At 34.7% G+C, this 7,298-nt stretch overlaps 2 non-coding genes across 2 annotated transcripts; both read left to right on the forward strand.

Annotated features, from left to right (window-relative positions):
• Positions 1-326: 326 nt before the first annotated feature.
• Positions 327-399, forward strand: TRNAR-UCU (transfer RNA arginine (anticodon UCU)). Its single transcript has one exon. It is a non-coding gene; the product is annotated as a tRNA-Arg (tRNA).
• A 3,958-nt stretch (positions 400-4,357) lies between these two features.
• Positions 4,358-4,430, forward strand: TRNAR-UCU (transfer RNA arginine (anticodon UCU)). Its single transcript has one exon. It is a non-coding gene; the product is annotated as a tRNA-Arg (tRNA).
• The last annotated feature ends 2,868 nt before the right edge of the window (positions 4,431-7,298 follow it).

Here is a 7,298-nt window from a genome sequence, read left to right on the forward strand (position 1 = left end):
GAACACTAAAAATAACTTTATTTAAAAAAAAAAAAAAACATCCTTAGCCGGAGGGCAAATATACGGAGGGCCAGAAAGACCGCCTGACCGACAGTCAAGTCAATTAATAAAGGACCAGTCCGATTGGTGAAAGAGGGGTATAGAAAAAAAAAGAAAAAAAAAAAAGAGCCACACAACAGTGCAAATATGTTTGCTAATCGTACTTCCATCCACTGTTCTTCATTTTCAACCTCTTACAATCAGTCATCCATTAACACTACAAGGCAAGAAAAATTCAGAAAACTTGGGATTTTTCTTATAAAAGGAATGGTTATCATCTGTTATCAGTCCTCTTGGCGCAGTGGAAAGCGCGCTGGACTTCTAATCCAGAGGTCACGGGTTCGAATCCCGTAGGGGATATAATCTTGGATCAAAATCTAGAGAAAATAAAACCTACTGTATATTAAGACAATACTGGGCTTTGCCTCAATGATAGTGATGCAAGACAACGGGTTTTGTAATTTCATAGATAAGAAAAATATTTTTTCCCATAGTTTTCAACAATCATGTCATACTTTTTCTGCAATTCTGTGTGTTTGAGAGAGAGAGAGAGAGAGAGAGAGAGAGAGAGAGAGAGAGAGAGAGAGAGAGAGAGAGAGAGAGAGAGAGAGAGAGAGAGAGAGAGCAAGTGTTCTAAGAATGACGATGCAAATGAAATGCTCCTTCCTATATTGGTTTTTTTGATGAATCTGAGTGAATTATTACCACTCATCACTACCTAAACTATGCTGTAGAATATGTCACCGGTATTAATTTTTTTATCTTTTTCAATATTTGATTTTTGTGGATGAAATATCTGAATACGATGTCTACTTTAAAATAATTTTAAATAAAATATTCTTGTCATTCAGAAAAGAATAATTATCATAAATTTATATTCTTGAATAATTATCATGAATTTATATTCTTGAAACACCTGACTAATTTCATACCAACTTCATTTTCAAATTTCAAGTATTATTAAACTTCATTTTACTTATTTCTAAACAACAAGAATACCAGATAACGTAGAAAATGACTGAGGATAACACAAGGTGAAAGAAAGTTAACAAATAATCCAAGGAAAGAAAGCAGTGATTTAGTATATCCTTAAAAGAAGAAATTAAAAATCTAGAAAAGAAGGTAATTTAAATGTGACATCCCAAATTAACAAGAAACAATGTATAGCGGAAGAGAAATTCTAGTCGATTAATTAAAACATATATAAATGAAGGGAGCCGATGTTGAAAGCTACCGGCCAATAATGAAAACTAAAAAGAATTATAACTTAAATCAATCCACAACAATATTCCATTTTCAATAAGAAGAGAGGAGTCAAAGCAAAACTCACGGTTTTCCGAATGATAAAACTAACATTTTTTTAAAGATATCTTTCTTTTCTAATTACTTAATGCAAGGAGTCCTGATTCTGGTAACTATGGCCATAATCGTTGCAAAGTCAGTTTACAGAAACTAAGGTATCAATCAATTCGTAACCCCCCACCTACTTACACTATTTTTCCTTTACTCCAATAATTATATCTTTGTTATGGTGGAGGCTCTATTTAATTTTCCTTAACCTTATGTTTAATGTTGAGAAGGGGACATAAGGCTCGCTTCACTCGAGCAGATTGGCGTCGTGCGGTATTCTCCGCGCGGATTACAAATCAATGAAGCTCAACGAGCCCTTTCACACGCTCCCTGCTCGGAAGATTTCCTTGCGGTAGTGATTGTAGCCGTGGGCAGTGCTAACCAGCGCGGTTCCAGTTTAGCTTATAGAAGCTACGAAGCCGCTCGGAGAAAATCCTCTCATGTGAAGAAATTCCTCTTAACGAACGAAAATATTTCTGTACAGAAAATAATCGCACGTGCGAAGTGAGCCTTAATCTTCCTTAGCATTCGCAAAAAAGGAATCGAGAATTATTCTAATTGGTTCTGATTTGCCCTTTAACGAGGATAGCTTCGACTACCTGGAATTTCCGACTTTTATATATACAATGTAAACCATCTAGCAATAAAAAAGAGAAAAAAAAGTTAATTGATTGGTTATTTTGTCTTTTACTATTGTCCTCTAAATTTTTTCCGACTATAGCAATATATTATGATTAATTGCTGCAGTGAAAAAATAATCGAATGAATATATATTTCATTGGGTAATTTTCTTGGTCGACAATAAAAAAAAATTTGTATACCTGTTTCTAACACCCCTAAATGGATATCCTATAGATAATAGGTTGGCCAGCTAACCAACCACTCGTTGATATACTAACGCTAGAGAGTTACTTGGTCCTTTGACTGGCCAAACAATACTACATTGGATTCCTCTGTCAGGTTACGGCTCATTTTGCCTTTGCCTATACATACACCGAATAGTCTGGTCTATTCTTACCACATTTTCCGCTATCCTCATACAACTGACAACACTGATATTACCAAACAATTCTTCCACGCTCAAGGGGTTAACTACTGCAATATAATATAGTTCAATGGCTGCTTTCCTCTTGGTAAGTTGAGAAGAGATTCTTTGGCTATTGTATGCCGCTCTTCTAGCAGAAGGACACTCCAAATCAAACCATTGTTCTCTGTAGTGCCATAGCCTCTGTACTATGGTCTTCCACTGTTTTGGATTAGAGTTCTCTTGCTTGGGGATACTCTCGGGCACACTATCCTATCTTACTTATCTTCCTCTTGTTTATTGAAGTTTTTACAGTTTATATGTGAAGGGTCTAATAGAAATGTTGTTACTGTTCTCCAAATATTTCATTTTAATTGTTTATTCTTCTCTTGTAGTTTATTTATTTCCTTGTTTCCTTTCCTCACTGGGCTATTTTACCTTGTTGGAGCCCTTACTTTTCCAACTAGGGTTATAGCCTAGCTTATATTTTTATAATAATAATAATAATAATAATAATAATAATAATAATAATAATAATAATAATAATAATAATAAAGAAACAAGAACCAAATTTTGGTTTAATAAATATGGCCATCCACATTATTCAATAATTTCGCATAGTTTCTTGTTTATCAGACTTCACTCTTACGTTTGACGTTTAAAGATTGGGGTAGTAATCCAAATCAAAGAAGAATTAGGATGTTGTTCTCAATGTTTTTCGTAAAAGTTTGGCTTTTTACTAGTATGGTTTTCCCAAGAATTTAGTAAGACGAGTACAGAAAGAAACAAACAAACAAACATACTCTGTGACTTGATGAATATATGAATTAATTGAAGCTTTCTTCAACAACAAAATATACTTCAATAGCGTTCATTATTACTGTAGTTATGAAAACATTAAATATTCATGAATTTGGCTTTATTCCTTGGTCATTATGTGATTTATTTATAAAGGGATTGAGGCTCACCAGCTTCTTTTGCTTCATTTTATATTAAGGTACCTGACATTGCCCATCTGCTTTCTGAAATTTAGTAAATACTACTACTAATATTACTTCTACTACTTATCATGATAATAATAATAACAACAATAATAATAATAATAATAATAATAATAATAATAATAATAATGATAATAATAATAATAATAACAACAATAATGGATACTAAAACCCACAAGTATATGAGTTGTATATTTTGAAAATAGCAGGAGCTTTCGCACTTTTTCCAAAGTGCCTCTTCGCTCCTGCTATTTTCAAAATATACAACGCATATAATTGTGGATTTTAATACCCAAGATCTGCAGACACGGCCTGGGGTTTTATTCAAGTTATAATAATAATAATAATAATAATAATAATATGAACTACAGGGAAAATCTTCTAAAGTTATATGTGGACTTTTATCAAATTGAAATAATCAAAATTCATGTACTACACTAACTACAGTATACTTTATTATATTAAGGGAGATGATTTCCATGGTGGCAAACCTTCATAAATATCCATTAAATGTTAATCGGTGGGGGTCACCATATGAATGTTTTTAACAAATTCCATAAAATTCTTTTCAACTGCTTAAGCAATTTTTTAAACTGGCTACTCCAATATATTGTCTTAATTATCTTCTTTGGCAAAGGTACTAAGGATAGAATCAAAACATGAAAGTTAGATTAACTAAATTTTCATCTCACCGTTAATTGATGGAGATCAGTGTAACAAATCTAATGTTCCATTCAGTTCCTGAGAAATTTAGTCCCAATATTCAGACTAATTAAACAAACCCTTGATATTAATCCTCACAACACTTTTCCCAGGCTAGATTTACTCTTGAAATAAGGTGCGGCCGTTCCTGTTTTCTTTAATAATGCCTAACCTCCACGTGGAGGGCAGACTACAGCATAACCAATTCGTGTATTCGACATGAAATTCTTCTCAAGCACAAGTCCCCTTGGCGCAGTGGATAGCGCGCTGGACTTCTAATCCAGAGGCCGCGGGTTCGACCCCCGCAGGGGATGAAACTTTTGAGGGGAACAATGAAAATGAGGGAAGGATAGTCGTCACTGAAGAGGTTAACAATAATTCTAGTTCTCTAGAGTAAAGGAAAGAATGACTAAAGAAGGACGGAAGGGCAAGCCGGAACAAAATCAATAACAGCTCGACTAGATGCGACACACTCACCCAGCAACTCATGCAGTTTACAATCCTGACTAAAGTAAGAAAAGGATATAAAATATTTTCATGCATTTGCGCCTGCCTGTTTATTTCCGTAATTCAAACGTAATAGTCCATTTAATTACATCATCATCTAATTTCAAATATCCGCCATTCCAAGAAAAATAATCTAGTTCGTATTTCCCTTAAAACCCAATTAATTAAATGAAAAATAATCAAATACAAAGATATAAGGCAGTAGTTTGGCCAGGGTACCAGCCACCCGTTGAGATACTACCGGTAGAGAGTTATGGGGTCTTTAGACTAGCCAGACATTGGATCCTTCTTCCGGGTTGCGGTTTACTTCCCCTTTGCCTACACATACACCGAATAGTCTGGCCTATTCTTTACAGATTCTCCTCTGTCCTCATACACCTGACAACACTGAGATTAGGTAACAATTCTTCTTCACCTAAGGGGTTAACTACTTCACTGCATTTGGTCATAGGGCACTTTCCTCTTGGTAAGGGTAGAAGAGACTCTTTAGCTATGGTACGCAGCTCTTCTAGGAGAAGGAAACTCCAAAATCAAACCATTGTTCTCTAGTCTTGGGTAGTGCCATAGTCTCTGTACCATGGTCTTCCACTGACTTGGTTTCGATTTTTCTTGATAGAGGATACACTTAGGCAGACTATTCTATCTAATTCCTTTTCCTCTTGTTTGGTTAAAGTTTTTATAGTTTATATAGAAAATATTTATTTCAATGTTGTTACTGTTCTCAAAATATTTTTTTCCCTCTTGTTTCCTTTCCTCACTGGGCTATTTTCCTTGTTGGGGCCCCTGTGCTTATAGCATCCTGCTTTTCCAACTAGGGTTGTAGCTTAGCAAATAATAATAATAATAATAATAATAATAATAATAATAATAATAATAATAAAATCAACTATTAAGAAATTTCATCACTACCCAGCTTCCTCAACCAGTTATAAATCCCCTAAATATTTATTCGCCAGTCTTTCTTGTCTCCTAGAAGTGCGTATAGCTATTACCTCCCGAAGAGTGGATTATCCAAAGGACACCATAGTAAAGTCTATGACCTAAAAGAGAGAGAGAGAGAGAGAGAGAGAGAGAGAGAGAGAGAGAGAGAGAGAGAGAGAGAGAGATCGCACCATTATGCTTTGCTGCTTGCCAAGGTCTCTCTCTCTCTCTCTCTCTCTCTCTCTCTCTCTCTCTCTCTCTCTCTCTCTCTCTCTCTCTCTCTCTCTCTCTCACTTAAATTACCTGACACCTTAAAAAGAAAAGATGACACCTTCAACAATCCGAAGTACTTGTCATGATAGCGTTTTTACCAATACAGAGCCATTTACCTTCATATTCACAATAATAAAATGACGATGGCAATAACAACAATAATAATAAGTTTGATTACACTTGTCTTTATTTTATGATCTGAAAATATACTTTAGGTGAAGTACTCCTTATCACTTTACATTGAAATATAATGGCCAAAAAACTAAATCATGGTTTTACTGACATAAATGTTTTCATTTGCATCACAAAAGTAGAATAACTCTACATGTGCTTAATTCAGGACGGGTAGAATATATGCTTTTAAAACAAAGATTTGTAAATGCAATGAGATTCAATGGTAGTTTGATATTTTTGGTATATTATAATGAATATAAAAATATAAGTTTACTGACATAATTCAGTTGAAAATGTAAAATAGAGGTCTTTGTTAGATGCTATTGACCAGGGCTCCACAGTAATCTCTCACTACAACTTAGGGCTCCTTTGCTACCGCCACGAGGGCAACGCTTATAATGTACTGGGATTTTGCTTTCTGGTGTTATTAATTTTTTAGGACGGGAATGTATAAACACTTCCAGCATTAAGCTACTTCCTCTAAGAAGTGTGACTCCAGAGAAAAGAAATAACATTGCTCACTGTCACAGTCATACTTTTAACAGAGGAATCGGGGAGGAGAACCCTCGGGCACAGAATTCTCTTCAAATAAAAGGCAAGGATGTTATCAATCATGCAAGCAAAAGCCATAAATTAAGTCGGACCCTAAATGATAACTGGTCTTAAGATTTACCTAGTGAGACCAGCAAGTTTTACCCAACTTTGCGATACACCGGCTAACCTAACTGATAGCATTTAATTCAAATTACCCCTGATGAGTAAATATACGAAAAAAAGCAAAACGACATCGTTTTATATAGAATTAAATCTTTGCAGCACATTGTGATAAAACTCTAGTCTCTTCAAATGAATTGCAATGTCGCTATCAATCATACCGTATAGACCACACAAAAATTCGGGACTAGTGCTAGCTGCCCTTCAAGATTTACCTGGTGACACCAACTGTCTTACATACCAGTGAATTTTATCACACTTCCCTTCCCAAGAGCTGATTCAATTGATAAGCTTTAGTTCGAATTACCTCATCGTCAATATATGAAAATCAATATGATATGTTTAATAAAAATATATTTCTACCTTACATTGGGATGAAATCCTAGTCTCTACAAAACAAATACAAGCTCGCTGTTAATTATCGGAAATTTTCAACAAAATTTACACATTAATGGTAATTTGAATTAAATGCTATCAAATGGGTAACCTGGTGGGTCAGGAAAATGAGTAAAAATTGCTGGTATGTAAGACAGTGGTCTCATGAAATGAATCCTACTAGAGGTAGCAGGTTGGCCAGGGCACCAGCCACCCAT

The sequence above is a fragment of the Palaemon carinicauda genome, chromosome 27, assembly GCF_036898095.1.
Source record: "Palaemon carinicauda isolate YSFRI2023 chromosome 27, ASM3689809v2, whole genome shotgun sequence".
Lineage (NCBI taxonomy): Eukaryota > Metazoa > Arthropoda > Malacostraca > Decapoda > Palaemonidae > Palaemon > Palaemon carinicauda.